At 37.6% G+C, this 26226-nt stretch overlaps 1 protein-coding gene across 7 annotated transcripts in view; it reads left to right on the forward strand.

The window, feature by feature from the left end:
• The window catches only part of LOC149088468 (uncharacterized), a 100959-nt gene that overhangs the window by 40703 nt on the left and 34030 nt on the right, over window positions 1-26226 (forward strand). The window contains exon 1 of one of the 7 annotated variants that reach the window (XM_089247572.1): window positions 462-550. The exons of 5 other annotated variants lie outside the window; for them this stretch is intronic. The gene's annotated coding sequence lies outside the window, so the exon portion shown is untranslated. Of the gene's footprint in view, window positions 1-461; window positions 551-18921; window positions 19055-26226 lie in introns of those variants that run through there. One more of the 7 variants, XM_089247573.1, reaches the window with a different exon arrangement.

Genomic DNA, 26226 nt, shown 5'->3' on the forward strand with positions numbered 1-26226 from the left:
TATTCACGCGATAGCCACAATTTTCCCGAAAAGATGTTTCTGTGGTACTTTTAGATGTATTCCCTACTAACCTGTTTATGTAAATCTTATCGGCATTCGTTAATGGGTTTCTTTTTTTCCCTGCTGTCGTAGTTACGAGTGAATGGAAATCAGTACTACGTAAGAGAAAATAATGAAATTATCTCTCTTAAGATAATGTAATGGGAGAGATCAATTAATGAATCAGAACGATGGCTTTTTTTCCCACCTCCGGAGTTCATTGCACGATCTTTTCCGGATTAATGACGGTTCGTTGGGCTTTTTTTTTTTCTTCCCCCCCCACCTCCTTAAATTTCCTTTCGAAGATATGTAATTCGCTTCCTTTTTGAAAACCCGAAAGGAAAAATGCGGGAAATGACACGTGATTCATCGACGTAATAATAACAAGATAAATCGGATGCCCGCGCGCGATAAGTAGAAATCCTAAAATCCGATATCATGCCCGCGTTCATACCTGCGGCTGAGTTTCCGATATTGATGTCTAGAAGAGATTTCTCTCCGGTCGATTTAAGTAGGTGAATTTTTGATCGATTTCTGTCTTATATATATGTATATCGGTTATTTTTTGAAAAACTATGCATATTAAATTCTTTTTATGATAAATATTTTACTGAATATAGTTACCGATTTTGAGAGATTTTTCGAATAATTTTAATGCTGGGAAATGATGGACATCATGTCGTGAGTTTTTAAGGGTTTTGTAATTGCTTCCGAATTTTATATATATATATAAAAGCCTTTAAATTTCATTAAAGATAATTTATCGTTGTGAATCCTAAGGATTCTATTCCAATAAGGTTTTTTTTAGTTTGTGTGACCTTGCAGTCATAAAATTATGGTTTCAAATTTCAAAAGTTAAAAATTTTGATGTAGTCACTACAAACGGTTAATGTACGTTATAATGATGTAAAATATGCGGTACGATAGAAAATTTTCCAAAAAACTATTATTCGAAAATTGACGTAAAATCTTATTAAAGTGGTTTTGAGGCTGGAACCACACATAAATCGTCAATGGGCACCTAATTTTTATCATACTAGTGTCTGTCTGTGGAACAGACAGTACAGATGCGCACCTAAAGTACCAAAGGATGTTTAGAGGTGTCGCGAGTTCGATACCCGGTTCATCCTTGTCAGAAAACTTTCCTGACACAAGGGTACAACAAAAAACGGCGACTTGACCGCAGCAAAAAATTGCTACAGCAGGGAGTCCCCCATCGAGGGGTTAGCGCACCAACCTCTCGATGAGTATAAAAAACCAGCCTGCCGTTCGGAATCGGCAATAAATTGTAGGTCCCGGTCTAATTAGCCTTCGTGTGCAGAAAATGACCGTGGTGCGACAAAAATAATCATGTCTGTGGGACAGAGGCGTACGGAATCCAGAAATTTCGCCTCCTACAATTCGCGTCCGGAAATTTAGCCCCTGACTGTTCACCCGGTACATTTCATTTGCCTGACCGTATGAGTGACCATATAAGTGGGTGAGTGACTGTATGAGTGACCGAGTGAAGGTGCAATTGACCGTATCAGTGACTGTTTGGGGGAGTGAATGATCATATGAAAAACCAAGTTAGTGACCGTATGAGTGACAACAGTTACTTGGCCTCTCATACGGTAACAACTTTTTATTGCCTCATAAGGTCACCAACTCACTTACTTATTCACTCATATGGTCGCCCACCCACTTACTTATTCACTCATGCTGTCACTCATTTGGTTCTTCATATAGTTACTTGGTCACTCACCCACTCACGTCGTCACTCATTATGGAGACGAAATTTCCGTAAACCGGACGTAATGAATCTCATCACTCAGAAATTTCGGGGTTACTAATCTTAAAAAACATTTCAAAAATTAACATAAATTGATTTAGATAGCATATATAAAGGTATTCAAGTCTGACATTATAATTTTTTTACAAAAATATTTGAAACTTACAAGTTTTGATCATGCGACGGAAGGGGGGGGGGGGGCTCCCTGCGTACTCCTCGGTTCAATTTCTGGTAGTTGTTGAAAAGCTTTTTGAAGACTAGTAAATCCCCGAAATTTCTGGGGGGGGGGGTGATATTCATTATGCCAACCCCCAAAACTTGTTGTTCCCCAATCTGAGGTCTGCGTAGGCCCTTGTTGCAAAAAGGGATTTTTCATCGCAAAAGAATCCCAGAAATCCAGTCATATTAATTTTTACCTACATATATATACACTGCTGGCCACCGTAAATGCAACACCCTGAAGGAAGCATGCAAATAATATGAAATTTACAACATGCATTAGGGGAGGTGAGATATGCAAATGATTAGAATTTCAGCGCAGACGCACATCACGCGCGCCTGTGGCGCCACTTCAAAGCGCTATTTAAGGCTTGGAGATTTGGACGATTTGAAGTACGGCAATTGTGTTTTTCTTGTGGTTTTTTCAAAAAAACGATCAATTATGCCTCGTAGAAAACAGCGATCATCTTTTGATCAAGTATCCGAGTTCGACAGAGGAAGGATAGTGGAATACCGAGATTGTGGATTATCTTTCAGGGAAATCGGTAGTCGTGTTGGACGAAACCAAACAATTGTAATGCGGATATGTGATCGTTGGATGCAGGAGGGTACGACGGACCGACGTGTTCGATCGCATCCACCTCAGTGCACCACTTCACGTGATGACAGGCGTATTGTGCGTATGGCAGTGACGGATCGCTCAGCCACATCACGAACCATAGCACAGCACATTCAGTCTGTACCGCATCATCCAGTGTCTGCGCGTACCATTCGACGCCGTTTACAGCAGAGTGGTCTGTCCGCAAGACGTCCATTGCTTCGTCTACCCTTGACGCAGAACCACAGACGTCTCCGCCGCCAATGGTGCGATGAAAGAAGGATGTGGACGGCACAATGGAATGAAATTGTCTTTACTGACAAGTCACGCTTCTGTCTGCAACACCACGATGGTCGGATTCGAGTCTGGAGACACCGTGGAGAGAGGATGCTGAACAGCTGCGTTATGCACCGCCACACTGGTCCTGCACCGGTTATTATGGTATGGGGCGGTATTGGATATCACTCTCGCACTCCTCTAGTACGCATTGCCGGTACTTTAAAAAGCCAGCGCTACATCTCCGAGGTGTTGGAGCCAGTTGTCCTTCCTTACCTTCAGGGCTTGCCCACAGCCATATTTCAACAGGATAATGCGCGACCACACGTGGCACGCATTGTCCAAAGGTTCTTCGTCAATCGCCAGATTGAATTGCTTCCCTGGCCAGCTCGCTCTCCGGATCTTTCGCCGATAGAAAACATGTGGTCCATGGTTGCTCAACGATTGACCCAGATTACATCCCCAGCTGCCACACCAGATCAACTTTGGCAACGCGTGGAAGCTGCTTGGTCTGCTGTACCCCAAGAACACATCCAAAGTCTCTTTGAATCAATGCCGAGGCGTGTGGCAGCGGTGATCTCCAACAATGGCGGCTACTCTGGCTACTGATTTTGGCAGGAACCACACTTCACAGAAGTCTATAAATTTAATCATTTGATGCTTGGTCAACATGTTATCTACAAAATAAATATTGTTGCGATATATCTTGTCTTTCTTGGTGTTGCAATTTGGGTGGCCAGCAGTGTATATGTGTGTGTGTACTTAAACCCTTAATTCATTCTCGAAGTGATAAAAAATTGTATTATTATCTTCATCCTACTTTGCCAGTATGTAAGTTCTGCCGCTGTGGTGGTCGAGTGGTCATAGTGACGGACTCGCATCGCGATGATCCGGGTTCAAACCCCACCGTCGCCTTAGTGGTGGTCAGCTGAAGTTGGTTTTCTGTGGTCTCCAACTTCGAGGAAAATGTGAACCGATCTCCCTATAAAAAGTATCGCTGCAGAGAGTAACAGGCCTAAAATGGTATAATTATTCATTACACTCCACTCACTAGTTGAGAAAAAACTCATAGCTTAAAAAAAATTATTGCCGATTGCAGCACTACACATAAAAAGCATTACACAGAAACAAACTTCACGGAAGGTTCACTATAAATACACACGCATTTCAACATGTACCAATTCATTACAAGTTCCGCAGAGGAATATGAACGAGGTGCATGTCTGGTTTAGTAGTATGTAAGTGCTGCGCGTGTGTACGCTATTTGTCTACATACTGCCATCTATATTTCGAATTTAAAGTCAAAAGCTCGCTATGAATGAATAATTTTATGTGAAAAGTATTTACATATATCTTATAAATGTGAAAATCTGTTGTTTATACAAATCTACAGTTTTAGACCGATCGTCACCACAGATTTTGCATATATACCAAACAGGAGCAGGATAGAACCGTAGGTTACTTTAAAAGTTCGTCAGAGCTGGGTAAATGCCCGAAATCGGTGAAAAACTCTCGGGAAACAATGGTTTTTGGGCCTCAACAATCACTTTCGAAACGTTACTTTTGTTACCGTGTTTCCCAACAATGCGTTTCAGACGTGTATATGCCTTTACAATGGTTTGTCACATCCTTAACGCTGCCATTGTAACAGTTTATTCCTTTATAATGGTTTGTCACTTTTCCAATCCTTCCAGTAATTGAAGAAAACCAGGGAAGTGCCAGGTATTTTTGCTAGTTTTTCAATAAATATGACCGCATCTCATTTGAGCCGTAATTCAAACTCATTCGCGTAATGTCACGATAGTTTTTTTCGGACAGAGATATTACATATTACGTGCGAAGTGACATAAAATAACACGATAATTTTTTTTTTACTTTTGATCAGGAAAACTCGCGAAAACTTATTAAATGATAGAATCTTCTTGTGAGACGGAAATTTCCGGTCACAACAAGAAATGTTTCAATTCTATATTATTGTTCTTATAGTTAGTTTTTTTATTGCAACGGAAGCCTGAATTCATCAAAGCGTAATATAAGAAGAGACTTTCGTGATTTTCTTGGGAGTAAAAAGATAAGATGAAAAAGAGCAAAAACTTCGTGACTTAATACCTTCGGACTTCCTGAAACTTCAAGAGTCCAGCGGACGGTAAAAAGAGAAGTAATAAAGAAAAAGTATAAGATCTCCTAAAAGTATAAATAACCCTACCCCATTTTTTATCACGAGAGAGGAGATGGAAGATCAAGCTTTTATTTTACTGGAATCTTTCTGCTCCTACGAGTCTTTCCTTAGGAGTTTCTTCGCCTTATATTCGCTCTCTTTTATTCCTCCGTTAACGATTTCTGACGGAGAATTCATCTAACCGTGGTCGGTCCACGGGTTGTCTTGTTCAAGGAGTGATATCTGCCACGGGATTTTAATCTCTCTTAGTTTTCCCGGAGATTCCGGACACGTTCCAGGGACATTGCGGTCATAAACGTCACGGTATATTCTTCTCCTTTCTTACACACACTTATATTAGGTACATATAAAGAGTTTCTGGAGGTCGTAAACGGGAGCAGTTTCAAAACTTGGTGTAGAAAGCCAGGTCGTTGCTGCCGGACAATAGAAAAGATGCGTGTGCCGTTAATTCTTTAAGACCGGCATGCGAATGGCACTATTTCACTCGATGTGATGCACGAGACGTCTTGGAGTAAAATGAGGCTGGCAATACTATTTTAAATTCACGATGTTTTTGGAAGCACTAGGGACGTTAGATATGACTATACCGTTTACGATATAGCCGCTGCCGGTGTTCATCCGATCCTAGTTAGATGAAAGTGTGTTCCCTTTCAATACCCTCAAGGAATGCAATATTATACCATGTGCAAATTTTGATGTGGATTCCAATGGAGAAAGCCTTAGGAAACCGAGATCCTTTTCAAAATTGTTAGTAAGGACAAGGATCAGTTATTATGATAATGGAGGCCATCTAAATTGAACGACTTTCATCTTATCTGATTGACGCAGCTATGTTTCATCTGGTGCTTCACTGAAACAATGAATGATCTTAATTATAAATTTTGTAAATTATTTTTGGGTAATTTACAGGTCACAAACGGCTAAATTTTGGCCCTGATGGCATATTATTCAGCATTTGTTCGTTTTTCCTGGAATCAAAAAGCCACGGTTCGAATCCATCAGTATTTAATGTATTGGAAAGAATGATTTTATACGACTACTACTTGACAGGGGACACACGCAGGATCAACGTTTGCAGGAAGCACAAAAGGCTTGAGGGGGGAACAAGAATTTTCTTCCCAAGAAATTTTGAGTTAACACCCTTTTAAAAAGCATGTAAATGAACAGAAATTAGTTAATATAGTAGTATTTTATTTCTGCTTTATGCCGAAGCCCGTGAGCAAACAAACACACAAATATATTTAACAAAAGAAAAAGAGGGAATGAGTGTTTTGGGATATATACACGTTGAAGACACTGGTGAGAAGAACATCTAACCATCAAATACAGTGGTACCTCGGCGAACCAAGATGATTCGTTCCGAAATTGCGTTCGTTAATAGAAACACGATTAATTCGTTCCAAGTTCGGTGCAAAATTTGAAGATAAATTTTATAAAACAAAGAAGCGCTATCAAAAAAAAAACCTAACTTACCAAAGGCTGAGCTGGGCAGCTTCACAACTGAATGAAGAAAGATTTAAAGAAGGATAAAGAAACTGAATTTCTTTTTTTTTACAAAACGTGACTTCTTCCAGAACTTCAAAGTCTATTCAAAGGCCAAGCTTGTCAAAAGCTGATTCTTCTTCAGAAAAACTGGCCTCTCTCTTTGCTGGAGCAGAAGTTAAAAATCAGTCCAAAGTCAATATATTGAACTCCTCTATTTTTTTTAAATGCTTTGGAAGGGAGTGATGCATGTCTCCAACCAAGACATACACAGTCTGTTTATTTCAGCTTTATCTGGATTCCACTTTTTGGCTGATTTTTTGCTGCTTTCTTCCTCTGAACACTCTTCATATCCAATGTTACTTTCTTTATCTAGTTGGTTTTTTTTAACTCCTCCAGATCATCTGTTGTTTTCTTTTGATTATTCTTTAAGTAATTCCCTTCTTCATCTTCTTCATTCACCTCCAAATGTAAAGCTTTGCCCAAGAAGTCTTATCTACAATGCCAACATATTTTCAGCAACAAGTTCCGTGAAAGATATTATAACCAGAGTGATATCATTGGTTTTGTCTTAATGAAATCTATCTGCAGGCATAAAAAATACGGATATATTCAGAATAGTTCTTGAAATACGAGTGTTTGAAGTATTTCGTTCAGCAACTTTTTCAGGATGCATCCAGAATTTCCAGATGATTTAAAAGACGTATTCACGTCTGCATATAGGTACTTTTTCAAAATGATTTTCAGTTAAACATAATGAGATTTCAGTGATGTTAATTTCAAAAAACTCGACCGAAAAATTCTGTTCGCGTTCCTCCACTGAAACTAATCTGAAAAATTTGTGGCAAAAATCTTCGTTAGCCGAAAAATTCGTAAGTCGAGCCGTTCGCAAGCCGAGGTATCACTATATGCAATTCTAAGAAAAAAAAAACATATATAACAAACATATTTTACATGCCCGTGATACTAAATGCATGTTTTTACAGAGTTGATAAAATCGCAAACTCGACCTGGCTGGGTATTCAAAAAACTGATTAAATCGGGAAGACGAGAAGATGAGAACTTTCGAGAAGGTGATCGGTAGAGAGATTATCATAGGACAGGTGCAAAAGAAATGTAATGGAACATCGCCCGTTACACAGAGGGCAGTAGAGGTTGGAACGGCTGCAACCCTGTAAAATTGGTTGATATAACATAGAATACGTATTTTCTTTCGATATTTCAATTTTTTTTTCCCCGAAATATTTTTTTCCAATTTTCGGTTGGCTTGGACAACTCTGCCCTACCTTCTCTGCGTGCGCCTTTCTGCTACTTAACTGCACATGCTCCTCGTGCAAATTTCTAATGAATTGTTACATGCGGGAACATTTTTGCGCGTGTTTGTTTATGTAGCCAAAGTTGTGCTTGGTTCGTGTACTCGCTGGTGCTGCCATCTGGCTTTCGTATTTTGAAGTGAAGATGGTAAATGCTTGAATTTTCATGTCATGTGTGTATCATGTTGAAGGTCTGCCTGCTCTAAGCGGAGAAATTTATTTTTTACACTTGCATATTATATATAGCTGGAACTAAATTATTTATAAAATAACAGGATTTTGATTTCATTTTTGGAAGGGTGGTGATACACGAACTTGGTACACTATGATTTTCTATAGGAAACTTTACCTGCATTTAAAGAGCATTCAAAAAAATTTTATTCACTTAAGACACATCTTGTTTTCATTGAATTTCGTGAATAATTTATACAATTTAATGTGAGCTTTTAGAACTTTATTCGTTGCGTGGTATTTGGTTTTTTTTTCTTTTAATATTAACTTCAACAATATACAACTTTTTCAAAAACCGCCAAAATTTATCCCTATTTGATATATAAAATTTCAATATTTTCAAATTGAAATAGTTTTAATGAGAAATTCTCTCACCGAAGCATGTAATATCACAGGCCAAGAATCATGCTAAGTTTTAAGATATTCCAACAAATATTAATTGGAAAAACATTCTTTTGACTGACAAAAAACTTGGCTTTTCCTTCAAAATGGTTTTTTCATTAAAACGTTGACATAAACAAAGCCATGCCAGTATCTTATATTAAAATACACTAAATATACTTTTTGAACAGGTAGAACAAAAATTCAGAAAATTTAAAAGTTCAAAAATTGTGAAAAATTCATGTATTTGATTGATTTTTGTTTAAATTTTGTGAAAGCATGGCACGAAACAGAGGTCATGATAACCACTTAAAAGTATAACGCGCCAATTTTTTTAAAATCTAATTGTAACTAATATTCCTTATTGTATAGGAAAATGAGCAATTGAATGAAACAAGATGAAAGATAAAACGAAACTAATCTTTTCTGGATTCCCCACAACAAGATATTATTGAACAATTATCAAGTATTAAATATTTGTAGTTTGAATTCTACATCGAAGACTAGTTATCGCTAGTTTTTGAATCAATAGATTAAAACCAAAATCTCCATTCTTCATAAGGAAGTAAACGCATTCTTCACACAAGGAAGACATAGAAATTGATGTGTCTGGAATTTTATCTGTATCAGGGAAAGTAAATATTTGTTGCATACAAATAATGTAATCTGTATCCGGGTTTTGGAACTAGAATAAAAGGATTCCCTCCTACAAAATACAAGGAGTGGTGGTGGTGCCTTGTATATAGCATCTTGATCTTCTTTAAGGAATTGCTTCCTTGAAGATTATCTTCTCTATTCTGATGTCACGGTTTGTTGAAATCATTGATTGATCTTGATCTGTTATATCGTATTCCTTACATGCATTATTCGACGGAATATGACGAACAGCTTTCACTCGAGATGTATTACGTTGGAATAATGATTAAGGGGTATGGCTTTTACTCGTGCTGTGTGTGTCATCTATCGATGGGCCTGGCTCTAGGCCCCGGAGGGTGGTTGTTTATCACTCATTCATCTGTATGATTCACTGAAAGTATTTTTTTAATGCCCGAAACGTGTTTGAATTGAAAATGACTGAAAGTCACCCTTGTTTAGAATTCAATTTACGTATTCAGTATTTTCATCCATTTTAATTGAAAATTTCAATATAACAGTTTAATGTAACACAAAAATGTTTTTTTTCTTTTGTCTTTGGGTAAAATTGTTATTTCTGTGTTTGCTTGACCCGAATAATCATGTAAATGATGATTATAACGCCTCAAACTTAGCTTTTGTGGTAAGGGGGGGGGGGGATCGATATTTGCCATTTACCATTGGCTGTTTGGGTGACTGAAACATTAAAAATAACAGGAAAAGAATCTTTTCATACTGATAGTAATTTTAAAAACTGTAAATGACTTCTAGAATATGTCACGTATCTGGACGTTTCATAGAAAGTAAAATTAGAGTTCAAATAAAATTTTTAATTTAAAAAATCATGACTTTTTACATCTTTATTCGCATATAAATACGCTTTAGCTCCCAAAGTAATCTCCATGATATTTTCGATGCGTTCTTCCTTATATAGATGCTACAAGTCGAAAATTCCATGGTGAAGGTGTTTCTTTTTTTCTTTTCTTTTTTTTTTGCTTAACCACACCCGTGTCTTCTTTAAATCTTTTGACTTATAATTGTTTGTTTGTAATATGTGTGCGTTCATTTTTTTTTTTATGTATTATATGTTTGTACTTGTATTTGTGTAACACATGTCTGGATTTGTGTATTACATGTTTGTATTTGTGAAATAAAAAAAAGATGAATGTGGAGAATACGATAGGCCTTTTGGAGAAACATTAGACATTCTATTAGTGTAGAAGGTTCTAAAACTTTTTCCACCCGCAGTATCCCCTTTCCCTAATCATCGCTAACCCGCGATCCCTCAAAACAGTTTGACAGAGTCTCTTCGGAACACCCTTTTCAGGGCTCCGCGGAGAACAGTTTGAGAACCCCTGCATTAGTATATAGGTTTATATTTTTATCTAGTAATATGCCTAATATATCAGCGATACCTAAGCATGAAAACAAAGATATTCTAAATTTTTTATCAGCCTTTGAAGTTTTTGGGAAATTTTTTTTCTATTGATTCGTCTCCAAATATCAAAAGCCTCCGAAAGAGGGAGAGGTTATTCCAGACATTTCAAAAACTATGCGATGGCATTCTAAGATGACGGGAGATAAGGGCGTCTGTATGATTGGATACTCGCATCGCATTCTCTTAAATGGTTTCCTCATGACGGGCTATTAATGGACTCTTCATAACAGATATCTTAATGAAGCTGTCATGCCAGTGGCAGTAATCATTGAAATCTACCGAACTTCAAGTATTTTGTCGTTCGTTCAACTATCGTAGAGAGGCATTTTAACGAAAGTTATACGAGGCCAATATCAGTAACCATACGCACTATCCTGTTCGAACGCAATAAATGTACGTTCAACATAAATTTCGTACATTACTACACATTCATAGCACCGAATATAAGGTCATTAGTTTTAAAGAAACAAACTCTCTTGATTGGTTGAATGTCTATGATCATTAAGGATGAACTAAGGAGTCTTGTACTCTTTTAGTATGGTCGAAAATCCTCAAAAACCATAGTATAAATATCATTAAAAGTATAATTTAACCACTGATTTATTTCAAATTTAGTTCCCATATTTTTTAGTTGTATACGCTATGTCAACACAATGTTTCACATTTATTTTTAAACATTAAGCAAAAATTAATTGTTCAATATCATACCAACACCTACAATCAAATAGATAACGATAAAATATCGTACTGAATCAATATAATTGAATAAAAATTTATTCAAAATAGATGAAGCAGTTCCGTTTATCAAATGAAACGGAAAGATAAAAATTTTATTGTTTCAATGCTATTTAAAATGAAATTTAAAAATCTAAATTTCGAAAAAAAAAATTTTTTATGAAGAGTTTATTTTTGTGGATTGAGGCATCAGACTGCGTTGAAAACGTCATTTTAGAATAAAATATATATATATTTTTTTTTATGGAAGACTTGCTCTTTTTAATTCCAAAACGGGCCTTGTTTTGTTCATATCACGCTTAAAATCGAAGTTACGTCCACTTAATTGTTGTATTTTTCATACAAGTTATTCTTGAATAAAAACTTCAAACGCGTCTAACGAAGAATGCTATTTTTGATATTTTACTTGAATTTGATTTCTAAAAAGCTATTCATTGTATCATTACAAAATTTTAATGATATTTTGCTATATATTGTTGTAGTTACGAACAAAATCTGATGTCTTGATAATTATGATTTTATCATAGCTATAGTCAAATAACTATATTGTATAACATATACCTCTTTTTGGTGAATTACATTTTAATCCATTACGACTTGTTGTTCTTTATTTCCCACCATTGGGGATTTTTTAGCGATAGTTGGAAACTACGAACTTTTTTGACCATTTCGTTGGCTATAATTAGCAACTTCACTTAACTTTGACAATTTTTTTTCATAAATGGCAACTTTACTAGTGACCTTTCACTGCTTTTGGCGATCATTTGTGAGACATCTCGTATGGATACCAATTTCCTGTATCATTATCAAGGAGATATGATCAGCGTACATGTAGATCATATTGCCGATTTGCTACCGGAACAACTTTCGCGAGCCTTATGAGCACCTTGTCGGTCCTCATTTGGCCCGCGGGCCGGAATTTGTGCGTCCCTGTACTAGAGCAAGTTTTAGCAAAAAGTTTTTGAAGCATTTTGTCCATGTTAATGCTTCCCCAAAATTTGTATAGAATTAATCCTTATTTTAGGAATTGATGCATTATTTGTTGTTGTGATTTTCACACATAACCTAATTAGTTATGCCCAGGAATTTTAATTTTGATGACTTCAAAAAACTTCGTGAAATGTCTCTAAAATCGAAAATAAATTTCCGAATTCAAATTAACAGAGAAAAGTTATCGCACCTTCTAACGAGAATTTTCTTAGAATTACGACTTTCCTGAATATCTTCTCTATTCAGAATATACCATGACGGAAATTGAATTCTCGCAAAATTGAGCATCCATTTCACCGTAAAGATTCTCGAATTTTCTCATGAATATTAGCAGTTTATCAACCATCCTTTTCATGGGAACTATCCTGTGTTTTTCCCTCCTCTTTTTAAACGAAAACGTCCAAAAAAAAGAGAGAAGTTCATTGAATTTCCGCATCTACGGGCAATAAATTTGCATTTCGGTAATGACCTCTCCTTCGGCCCAAAAGGTCAGTTAAGGTGAAGAGAAGCAATTGCCTTTCCGAGGTGGTTTTATGTGTGGCTCGCCACCATCTCCAAGGGAAGCTAACTAACTATTCGTGATCGCTCTTCCATCTTGACATTCTTACTAAGTAAATTATTTTTTTCTTCCTTTTTCGAGCCTCTTCCTTACATTATTAACCCTGCCGTCGTAATTCTAAGAGAGAGAGAAGTCTTCTTATATCCCATTACAGCCAAAGAAAAGATTTATCCATGAGTTACTGGAAGCCTAGAGAAAATGACCAAAACTTGCTCATCAATTTATAATCAGACCAGACTAGTTCTTTTGCGGATTTTCTTATTGGCTGCAAAAAAAAAAACCAATTAAATGAAGTAAATTGTCTAATCCAGTAGTTTTCAACCGGTGCTCCGTGATCTCAAAGGGGCTCCGCGGCCTCTTGAGGAAAATAAAAATGAACTAGTATAAATGTGAAAACAATAACTATAAATATTTTTGAATTGTAAAAATAAATCAGTAACTTCGATGAATAAATAAAAAAAAGGCGGGGTAGTCTACAGGGCTCTGCCATAGAAATTATAGATCCGATATGGCTCCGCGAGTCAAAAAGAAGGTTAGGAACAGCTGGTCTTGTCCGATGTTCTTCAATTACTGGTCCGCGAACCGGTGCCGGTCCATGGAAGGATTTATTTGTCGGTCTGTGAAAAAATTCTGCCCCATTCGTATCAGCAACTATATAATTTTAGATTTAATAAAAATAAAATATAATTTATATATTGGTTTCTGTTTCTGTCTTATCCGTCGTAAGGTCTGAATTATTTTTCTTATGTATGTAGTTTTCGACGATTTGCAAATAATAACTCTTTTCTATTTATTTATTTTATTTTTTGCTGTACCTAAAATTATTTCTCCTATTTATGTATTTTATTTTTTTGGCGTTCCCCTTAAAATTATTTCTTGTATTTATTCATTTTTGGCGATCACATTATTTTTACTACGCATTTATTTTGTGCTGGCACGCAAACTATTTCTCTTATTTATTTTTTGCCGTTTTCCTGACATTATTTCTCCTTTTTCTCTTTTTTTTGCCGGTTCCTTAAATTTATACAAGGATGACGTCACTCTCCGCTACCATACGAAGGTTTTAACAACTGGCTGTTGCGAAGATATATTTTGGAAAGAGAAAATTCAACTGCCCCTGCGGGGAATCGAACCCACGTCCTTTCACTTTCCGGGTGAACGCACTAGACTACAGAGGCACCGAATCTCTCAATCTTTCCTTGGAGCTCGTGTACACTGGAAGGGACCGTACATGGACGGCCGGACCAGACTCAGGCCAAGCTCACAACTGCTGACGCTGCCCAAGTCGCCATCTGGTGGCAGCGTCAGCAGTTGTGAGCTTGGCCTGAGTCTGGTCCGGCCGTCCATGTACGGTCCCTTTCAGTGTACACGAGCTCCAAGGAAAGATTGAGAGATTCGGTGCCTCTGTAGTCTAGTGGTCTAGGGCGTGGGTTCGATTTCCCGCAGGGGCAGTTGAATTTTCTCTTTTTCCAAAATATATCTTCGCAACAGAGAGTTGTTAAAACCTTCGTCCTTAAATTTATCCCATTTATGTATTTGTGCTGCTCTTCAATTTATTTCTCCTACTTGTGTATTTTTGAGATCTTGTACTTATTTTTTGCAGAATAATTAAATTAACTCTCATATTTATGCATCTTTTGCCGGTTCCCAAATTATTTTCGTGGATTTGTCCTACTCATTTTTTTTTTTTGCGGGCCGTAAATTTTTTCACCTATTTATGAATTTTTGCCGGGCTACAAATTATTTCTATTTTTTTTTTTTTTTTTTTTGGCGTTCCGCAAATTATTCCCCTCATTTCTGAGGAGAAATCCGTCCTCTTTCTCTTCACCATAAATATCTTCACTTTTATTTCTGTCGCACCTTATATACATGATAAGCATGAATATATTCGGTACGTTAAGCTGAAGATAATGGAAAAGCTGACCGTATCAGCGGTGTTCTCGTCACGTACAGATCCCGCTTCAAAAAATATATATCACACGAAAATAATTGTTATAATGTGCAGTGTATGTAAACAAAACTTCCACGTCACAGATTTAATGTGAGTTCAGCGGCACAACACGTTAGAAATTGAGACCATCACCATTTTTATATGGGTCAGCATCTCTCTTATGCTCCTGTTCATCATTTTTACTCCATTCAGTTCTTCTTTGGCAAAGCGCCCACGTTGCTGTAGCCTTGAACCTTGTTGCCGGAAGCTTGTCGTAAATCCTTTTAAGAAAAAGGTAAAAAAAAACCAACTTGCCGGGCTATCTTACCTTTGCCTTTCCTTCCTCCAATTCATCCATCCTTTTATGAAGTCGCTACACGCCTTAATTTAAAGGTCAATGCCACACAATTCAGCTGTCGCCGAGTGATTCTCTATAGGAAATGTTCCAGTTACCTTCATATTACCCTCTCGGACTATTATCATTATGATGTCAGCATGTGGATGGATCTCTGGTTTGTACTGCTATAAATGGTCTGCGTGAAATTGTATTAATGACTTCTTTTTTTTACGCTGATTAAAAATAGACCTGCATAGAGTTAGTATAGTTATTTTTTAGATAAATGAGGGGTTTTCTAACCTTTCACGAGTCGTGAACATGGTTATGTCCAGCATCCGTGGAAAGACATGGCCACCGTGACATGCGAGGATAAGTTCAATTTAAAAATCAACGTTTAAAGGGTGTTTAGTCAAGGAATTCATTATCTCGCGAGTACGAAATTGAGCATTAAATTTATCTTCTAAAGTTCGAGTTCTTTTTATTCTTCTCGTCCATTTCCAACTACTTTCAGTTGAGCTGCACGTGCACAGATCACGTGACAAAATGAATTAGCGTTGAAAGTTGTCGCTTGCTGCACTTATTTTTGATTTGACAGAAAGAAAAAAAACACCAGCAACAAAACAGGCTGATAAGAGAAAACAAAATTCATTAACACCCTCCCGCCCGGGTGAAGTCAAAGATTTGATGCAAAACACACTTTCAGAACACAACCACATTCAAGAAAACACATCAGACACACAAAACATAGCATTGTCGTTGTAAGGCTTGATCGGGTGACGGATAAAATCCTTGGAACCAAATTTGATGAATAATGAATTTCCTAAATAAAAAAAATAAAAATTTGCCCTTTTGAAGGGCAGTGAAAAATGACTGTGCATTATTTGTAGAGTGAAACTGTGTTCTTTCTTATCAGAAGAGTGTCAAATTGTTTTTCAGAAATTCCATGATTTGTAAAGGTAAGTTAGAAGAAATAAATAACATGAATGAATATTGTACAAATTGAATATTTATTGAATAATTCTAGATAATTTTCTGTATTTTCTATTTTATTTCGCACATTTTTTATGTTCAGTATTTATTGATACGAAATTGAACCAGAGCAAATACTAGAGGGTATTGTTATTATATTTTTTTTTAATAACTTTAAAAGTTCTCGAAAAAAAGTAAATTTTTTATTAATATTTACCAATTGAATGAATTGAATATTTATTGTTTGAGCCGTAGCTCATTACAATATTACAATGCATCAATCAGAAACGATAACATTAATTCGTATTAGTGACAAAACACAGCTATCCAATACAAAAACATTTTTGTAATGCGTGAAGAGGGAGATAACAAAATTGGGGAAAAATAAATAAATAATAAAAAATTCACAAACCCCGATCAAGGTATGTGAGGGGTTAACATGCACATATTTACATATATACGCACATATATTTTTCACATTTATATCGTTTTACAAGATGAACGATTTATTGATCAAAAGATTCCTTATTCATAGATGAAAGGATGAGATTAGATCGAATTTCCTCATGCAGCTCTTGAAAGACCGCAGCTCTTCAGATCGTGAAAAACTTAAAATTGGGAAGTTACAAAATAAATATATAAAGATAAAATAAGTAAATAAATAATAATAAAGAAACATATATAAGATCGCTGGTCTCCATAGAGGGAACGCAAACCATGAACAGCTCTTAAAAAATAAAAAATGTTTTATTTCAATATTATTCAGTGTCGTGATATCTTTTATGTTTAAGGTCACGTTGCTGAAGTATCGCCTTCTATAGGATGCGTAGGTTGGACACTCCAAAAGTAAATGTTTCCATGTTTCCAATTGATTAAGGTTGCAGAATGTACAATTTTTTAATGGGTCAATACAAATAGTTTGATTTGGATTCAGGCTGACTCTTAGGCTGCCAAAACGCAATTGAACCAAGACTCTTTTAAAACACATTTTGCAGTTATTTATTAAATAATCTTCCAAACCAAAAGAGTTTTTTATTGTTCTATAAAAAGATGACCCATAATATTTACCAATTAAATGAAAAATAATATCATTTTGATGCAAAGCCAACATCTTGAAAATTCACCATGTTACACAGGGGTTTTGGTCATCAACCAAATTTTAAACCATCACCCAGTTCCCTTCTCAGGGATGCAAAAAATAAAAAAAACATTTCACCATATTAAACACTCATAAGGCTTAGATGTTACATTTATAAAGTAATTATATGAAATATTGTAAAAAAAAAAAAAAAAAAAAGTGCCCCTCAAAGGGCAATCATTAAACACGCACTATTTTTATTGGATGAAACACTTGGAAATTATGGCAAACATTTTACTAGTTGAGAACTGTAGAAATCCTAGTTTGGGAGTTTTAAGTATCTAAGCCAGGGTTCTTAACCTATGGGTTCCGACCGAAATTTCACAGGGGCTTCCAAGACGGGTCGGTCAAATCCACTCACAGACAGGGGATTTAGCTACTACAGTAGACTCGGTAACTCGACACCCCAAAAGTATCGACAAACATGTCGACTTAAGCGGATGTCGAGTTAGCGGGATTTCACTCTAAATTCTTGTTCGATCGCTTTTGTGTACGTAATTATACATATTCGAACAATTCCATTAAATAAAATGCTAATTCTCATTAATTTGATTCGGGGTTGTTTCATAATAGAATCGAAACGTATAAAAAAAAAAATTTACCTCATGAAAAACAATCAAGTACGTACACACATGCATCTCGGCCACATTCGAAACTTCTAACGAATTGGTGCATGTTGGAATGTGTGTGTACGTATTGTAAACCTAATGTGAAGCTTGTTTCTGTGTAATATTTGTTATGTGTAGTGCCGCCCCATCTGGCATCAGTTTTATAACTAGGAATGAAGTGTAATGATTGAATAAGGGCATTTGTCTATATGGGTCTCGACCCAAACAAGGATTTTTACTATTGGAAGTTTTAAAAAATTTCTGTGCCCAGTGAAAGCTCAAACCGATACCCCTTAAAACCTACCACTCGGGTGCACCGTACTTTTACACCCTCGTTTAAGCCACCCCCTGCCCTATTAGCGCTGTGCGGTCGCTCAGAGCAACCCACCTCATTCAAACGTTATCCATATAAGAGGCCATTCCCTAGATAGCTAGGAAGTAAAAGCCATGATAATCGTGGAAAACCAGGATTAGGTCAACCACAAGTGGAGAGAATTTTAACGATCAATTCACCGACGTGGAAGTACAATTGAATGGAAATTATCACTACCAAGACACACAGTGGAAGAATGAACACTTATCATTGGGGTTTATCACAACTTCCATTTTTTTTTTCGGGACACTGGTCAGCGTCTTCGTCATCTTTCTCAGCAATAGATAATCCAATCCTGGTGGTATCCAGTGATAAGACCAGCGGAAAAGTTAATATGATGGCCTGTACGTGAGTTTGAGGAGGAGGCACAACTCGTTATTGAAGAAGACTCGCCACATCGGACGTTATCATTTTTTTTTATTCTGTGTTTTGTGGCACGTGGAGAGGATGTTTCATTGCTTTTCCTACGCGTTATGGACGTCAATAATCTCTTATTACCTTAAAAGCCTTCTCTTCCTTGTAGTATCCGTTAACTACTTTTCACGGGCGGATGTGATGAGGATGATGACGACGTGTTGGAAGAAGCACATCCCCAAACGAGGTTAGAGATTGGCTGCATCTCCCTTTTGTACACATTTTAGTTATTTATTTATTTTTATTTCCACCCGAGGAATTTCCCAAGTAAATAGCATAACAGCTTCCTTTCGCCAATTGCTCGTGGAACATGAAAGAATACCAGCAGCAGCAGCAACAACAAAAAAGTAAAAGTACACATAGTGCGCGTTCGGAGTATTTCTGGTCCAAGTACGTGACTCTATTACGAGAACACTCTTATTTTTTCTACGACAACGAAAGGTAAGAAAGTCATCTTTGCTTCTGGAATTGTTTTCTTATACTTTTTTTTTTTAAGAGATGGGATGGCAATGTTGCTTCTTCGAGTTTCGGGAACGTAACGAAAGTGAATCTGTAGATCGTGACCCATTCCTTTCTGAACTCACAATGTTCTAACTATTGCGTTTAAGTTCTTGTCCTCACTATTGTACATTATATGGCAGGGGTAGCCGGCTTCTCACTGTTCAGGGGCCAATATAATGATCAGCTACAGCATCGCAGCTCGCAAAAAAGGAACAATACTCTGCCGTATAAGCCGCACAAGTAAATAGCATAAGACCGGAAAACTCGCAGATTTGTGTCCACCGTAAGTAATATGGTGAAAAACTGACAATTTATTCATTAAAATTCTATCCTGAGCTTCATTAAACCAGCTTCTTCATAAATTGATACAAATCCATTACTTATCTGGTTCCCAGCTAGTAGATATAATGCATCAAAAATTACATCCATAGTTTAAATTTTACAGGCAAAACTTTTTTTTTCTACGCTTTTCTGCAATTATTTTTCTCTCTCGCTCCTGATTCAACAAGTGCGGCCGCACGATTCGAATAGACATTGAAGAAATTGATTCACGCACCGGTAGACTTCGAGAGGGGTTTCATTATTGGGATGTAAAGTCATTTCAATGAGGTGCTGTCAAAACAGCACCTCCTAGGGATAGAAGGCCACCGCACGCTGCTTGTGATGTCTGCAAGTAGTCCATTTTCCCTTGGAATATTCAGGGAAAGAAATTCCCTGCTCGGCTAGTATCATCGTTGTTCGGAAAAGAAATGATCGGGCTCAGAATTTGTAATTTATATGCCCCCACATCCAATAACAATGCGGTATTTGTGAGACAGTCGGGAAGATTCTACGCCAAAATAAAAAGAAACGAAATAGAAAGCTATGGTTCAAAATGCAGCAAACTTGCTAGGTAGTCTTAATGACTTTACTGATGAACTTGGCAACCCGCGTGGAGGCCTTTATATCTCTAGGAGGTGCTGGTCAAAAGCCAGTCTCGTGAACAGTACAAGCCATCCAGAATGGGTAAACCCGTGATGATACCAAGAAAAACTGGACTAGCTTCGCATGGACCAAGAAGACTACCTGCAGTAAATTGCCCATGGCGATATACCTGAGTTGTGCTCGGTTTGAAAGAAAGAAAAGACTGGCTGTATATGCAAAAAGATGCAAGACACTCACCATTTCCTGGTGTTCCTGTACGTGCATCAGATTTGCGATACATGTAATAAAGTAATAAGAATACCTTTTCTTGGAACAGAGTATCGGTATTTTGGTTTGAGAAACTTAGTCTGCTTCAACGTGGAATGTCACCAACCTGCTATGTCAAAATTTAGAGATGACTCCTTCTCTGTTATCAATAGCAGTTTGTCGGTTGTAATTTCGAGTTGGCATCTACTTCGAAAACGTTTCGTCACTGTGAGCAGAACACCAAATATGATGCATTCAGCTACAAATGCTGAGGCCACAAAAAGGCAACGAAGTGGCGGAAAGAAATGAGGTAAAAATGCCCATAAAAAATTTCAGATCAATGCGTGTGTACCAAAAGGCAGTGCGATGAGGAGCGTCGATAATTACCGTCGTCACTACGAATAATGAATGTAAATAGTATGTTAATTAGGGGCTGCTGTTGAAAATGATGCTTAAATAATGATAAGAAAATCAATTTCATACATAGTAATTCTACCTAGTCGTGAAATCACCTCAAGGGCCAGCTGTTGGGCTACCCCGGTTACATGGTATTTGAAAATATTTTGACACCAAATATATTACCTTATTATAGTTCAAAAGAAGTGTCAATCAACAGCATTGTAGTATTCCTGGACAATATCGGGTGCCTAAGGCACATGTTGTCGACAGGTCTGACTAGTTACCGAGGGTTTCGATTTAACGTCCGAGAAAGAGATTATAGCTGCATTAAAACTGATAATGGTCAAGACTGCCATTAAAACGCGATTATAATAAATAATGCCCAGAGAGATAATTCCCAGCCAGGGTCGTTGTACTTCTAGTATTTATGACCGCGAATAATCTCTGATGAATTTGCATAATTATCTCGGAAATACGAAGCAACGCATCTATTCAATTTTCAGTGCGTGGTGATGAGAAACTAATTTTTATAAAAATTTATATAAGATCTTTTATTTCATATTTCACACAGCCATTTGCCGCACGTTCAATTAACGGATTTTTAAAGTTATGAACGGAAAGGTTTGGTAATATTTGGCTTTTTTTAAGAATAAAAGACCCTTCTGTGTTTCTCGTCTCTTACCAGAAATTGGCTTGATTTCGACTAATAAGGCCGGTATTACAATATAAAAGTTTGATAAAATCCCTTTTACGAAACTAAAAAAATCCAACCAATAAAGCTCATAGGTTACATTCGAGCAAATGCAACCAATGAGCTTATTGGTTTAATTTTATAAAATATGACTTTTAGAAGACGGTGTAACACCGTCCTTACAGACGATAGTGTGACCATGTCACACTCTACGACTCTATTATAATAAGAAAGAGAAGGTTTACTTCAAACTAAGAACATAATTACAAAACGAACTTAATCCGCAGTTGTAAATGTAAAAACGTTGACTAGTTAACATGACGACTGCGTTAGTTCTAGATGCAAATCAAGTATTATAGTAACAAACAGCATTATATAGTCGTCTTAAATGCTTCCAACAACGCTCAAATTTGCATTTTAACAAATAACCGAGTTCATAAGAAAGTCAGCATCACTGACGTCACAATATATTTCTTTTCACGGAACAGTCTCGCGTCACAATCCATTCACGGGTTACTCAGAACGAATCCTGTCCGTAAGTCGGGGGGATTTGCTATATTTCCCTGTGATTTATATGTGTACCTTACCGTCGCCACAATGGTGGTGGGCTGAAGTTGGTTTCCTGCGGTTTCAAACTTTGAGGCGCAAATGTGAGCAGATCTCTCCGTTAAAAATGTCACGCCACAGAGAGCAATAGGCCTACAACAATACAACTTTCGGCATTTGGCCCAGGCCATCTTCGATCGCCCGCTTACATCTTCTCATTGAGACAGAGCGAAGGGCCATGGTTAGAAGAAGGGGTGGTGCATACTATGTTATGGTAAATGTGATGAATCCGGTTATTATGCATAATAACCGAGAATTAGGGGTGGGTTCGATAAATTTTCCTAGATGTATCATTCTTAAAAAATTTTTTTTTTTTTTTTTTAATAACTGTAGAAACCCTTGCTACATGAATGCCATATCTGAGTACTACATGTTATTTGGATACTTTCTCTAATTGGAAGTATGCTTCTAGGCCCAACGGACCATCAGTAAAATGTCATACACCCTGTTATCCATGCACCCTGGATATATTCCCGGCCTATGTAACTTGCTTCGTTCGTTTGGTAAACGGCGAGAGCAACTACGGCCTATATAACTTCCGAATTTGAACATCTGGAAATTTTTCCTAACACCCATAACCTAGGTCTATCACCATAATTCTTTTTAATTACACACCAACCTCTCGATGAGTATAAAATAGCCTGCCGTTAGGATTCGGCAATAAATTATAGGTCCTGGTTTAATCAGCCCTCGGGCGCAGAAAATGACCGTGGGGCGACAAATGATCAAAATGATTAATTATGCCATCAATGTCTTCGTTACCAGTTTTTTGCAATGGGAGACCTGAAGAAATGTCACTCTTCAAACCAGGAGTCCATGGACCCCGTTGGGAGTCTCTGGAGAGACTTCAGGGCGGGGGGTGTTGCATGACCTTAGATGAGAAAACGATTAACTCGTTGTCTTTACGCTATTATTTACTGAATATTTTACTCTTTAAAGGAGACCGTGGATTTAACAGAATTGCCAAAATGTGTCAAGGACATTAATTTTATTGCCGAAAAGGACCCTTAGGATACACTGGGTTAAGAAACCCGGCTTTAAACTCTTATGTCACAAGAAGTGTACTGCATATATCTAACATAACTCGGTGTTCATAGATATGTAAAGATTGGCGAATTCAAAGATACCCTACCAGGTCCATCTTAAAACCATCATGGTCCACGGGCGAAATGATTTTCTTAGGCCCCGTATTTTTCTGGAAATACCTGCATACCTATTTACACAATTACTTTCGAAAATTATAGTGCCAGATCTCCTTATCACGAGGCCCCTATGCATTTAATTCCCTAGGCTATTCCCGGTTGGGCCCATATATTAAAGGTGGCCCTGCACTTTATTCATTTGAATACATTTGTTTTGAGTACTGGACGTACTGCAATGTAAGTAGACGTTCCCATTGCCATGGCAGGAAAATAAGCCCGGTTGTAGCACAGCCGCTCTTAGGAGTATGCGACAGGTGTGGTCGCACCTGGCCCCGCACTCAATTATTGGAGGCTTTCACCAATTCTGTGGAATTATTTCTTCCGTTAATTCTGAATTTTCACACATTTTGGAATTTTCATTTGTACCAATTTTAAATTTCCATCAATTCTGAAATGCTTTCCACCGTTAATTCTGAGTTTTCATCAATGCTGAAATTATATTTTTCATTATCAGTTTTGAAATTATTTTCATCATCAATTCTGAAAAATTATTTCTTTCATCATCAGTTCTGAATTTCTGAAGTTTTAAATTTTTCATCAGTTTCGGGAATTGTTTCTCTAATCGGTTCAAAATTACCTTCAGTGATAACTTTCATCAATTTTTGTATTAATTTACATTCAATCGTGTGTTTAAAATGTTTTTGTATTGCCATTTCTTAGCATTCCTGTATATTTGAAAATAATGGATGCCGATTCTCCTCTCCTCCCCCCCCCCCCACAAAACATAAAATCGGGGCAAAGTGGGATACTAAACATTTTTGGTGCCCCGAGATTGTTGGGGCGCACTTGACCCCCGCTATTATTTTTTGCACCGGACCTCACGTGCGTTAAGAGAAGCTCTGGCTTGTAGTCGCTAAAGAGAGAGAGACAATGTAGCATATTTTCTTTCTCTTGAATAGATGATAATTATGCATCCCTATCTGGAATATGACGAGACCTTTCGCTTCCACAACTAGTTTATTACCTCGTTGTGACTCTTGCACGAGGAGCCATTACTGCCCCGACCACGAACAAGCTCGTTAAGTGTATGTTTTCCACCAAATTATAACGATTGTGTGAAGGGGGAACGAGAGTGACAAACAAGTCCCGCCGATAATTACCACAAACTCCTCGGAATCGGAATGATTCCAATGGATATAAATTTTCGACAGCTGACTATTCCGGAGAACGGAAGACAGGAACTAAAACCGGGAATCGGCAACCCCCACCCCAACCCTTCTCCCTGAAGCCATTTCTCTTCAACCAGCAATCTCTATCTGTATGTCCGAAATGACGTCACGTCGGGGGGATGGTAATGTGAGGAAGGTCTTGAAATGACCATCACGAGATGATGGTAGATTCAGGAAGAGGAAGTTTGTGTGGTGAGAGTGTGGAGACATTGCTGATTCTGTTGGTCTTTGATGGCTATTCCTCTCATCCCCCCCCCCCAACCCTAATTCCACTGCGAATGATTGGGAAAACAGATCACATGGGCTCCAGTATAGAATAGGAAGTTGTGTACATATACAATGTACGCGGTAGCTCCGGGATATACAATAAACGCGACCGGAATAATAATCGAATTTCCTGGAGGTTGTGTGAGAGAGATTGGCTATTCTAATCAGGGAACAACACCGAGAGGGGGGTGCGTTTCTCTGGATCGGTCAATCGATTATCGCGTGACGCTTGTGCGTGAAACTTGGGATCAAGTTCGAATATTGCGTTTCCAATTGATCTATGGGCGAGTTATTTGTGCCGGGTTCCGTCAGTTCGCGATTCAGTTTTAACCTCCAAGTCAAACATGTTATGATTGAAAGGCTTTCCCGTAGTATTAAATCGGTTATCTGCAGCCCATGGAAGATATCTTGTGAACGATTATGGTGAAAAAAGTGTACGGGGTGGCTCCATCTGTTGCTTGTCATGTTTAATGATGGTTCTGTGTAGTTTGTGTGTGTTACGTTTTGCTTGATATACTGTATATATATATTGGACAATTTTTTTTTTTTGTCTTATTCCCGATGGGATGCAAGTGTCATCTTTAGTCTTATAGTAACTTTCAAGGTCCCGCGGAACCAGATGGTGCCTTGGGGTGTGGAAATAGTGCATCCGTATTTACGATTCTGGAAACCCGCATCGTCTCCGATTGGTTAAAACTCCAAATTTCAAGCTAAAAAAAGTTGAAATTCGGGTTTTCAACCAATCGGAGACGACGTGGGTTCCTGGAATCGGAAATACGGATGCACTATGTTCACACCCCAAGATCAGCGGTCCTTAACCTGTGGTCCGTGTGCACTTCCTGGGACCTTCGTGCGGCCGCTCGAAGAAAATGAAATGGATCTGTAAATTTGATGAATAAATAAATCAAAAACGAGGTCCAGGGGCTCTGCCATGGAAATTTTTATCTAAAAGGGCTCCGTGAGCCAAAAACGTTGAAAATCGCTATCTTACATAATACTTTTCAGCTAACATATCTATTCTACGCACCATTGTCGTGTGGGTGCTGCCAAGAACCATAACTAGAAATTATATTCGAGAGTGGACTAGTATATCTACGAGAAACAAGGCGAATTGTGTGGTAAAATTAATCACGTGAATTCATACACAATTTCCGTACATTATTTCTATCTAAACCTCCAGATTTCCCGCCTCGTCACATCCATCATCACGTACCATCCACGAGATGATTTACTTTCTCTTCTACTGCCGCCACCTGGGGAAATTTTCTGAAGTGGGGGGGAGGACAGTATGCCTCTATTTCGGTGCCTGACGCCATAGTGCGTGAATGAGGAAGGATTGGTAGCGTCTCCAGTGGTGTAAATTGATAGCATGCCTGCCCGGTTTGCAAGAGGACTATTCGCGATTTTCGGTGGAGGCAAGTAGAATTTTCTTTCGGAGTTCACCTCGGTATACTATCCAGAAAAAAATGTTTTTCGTTCTTGTGGCTCATCAAGAAAAGAACCTTCAGAAAGGTTACCGTGGCCATCATCAACTCGAATAGTCTCTCGAGTCAAAGAGCTGACATAAACGAGACAGAGAATTGGATAAATGGGCGCCTGTTATGGCCA

The sequence above is a fragment of the Pholcus phalangioides genome, unplaced genomic scaffold (genome assembly GCF_987345545.1).
Source record: "Pholcus phalangioides strain wild (caught in Gottingen) unplaced genomic scaffold, Ppha-v1.0 ptg000003l_1, whole genome shotgun sequence".
Classification (NCBI taxonomy): Eukaryota; Metazoa; Arthropoda; class Arachnida; order Araneae; family Pholcidae; genus Pholcus; species Pholcus phalangioides.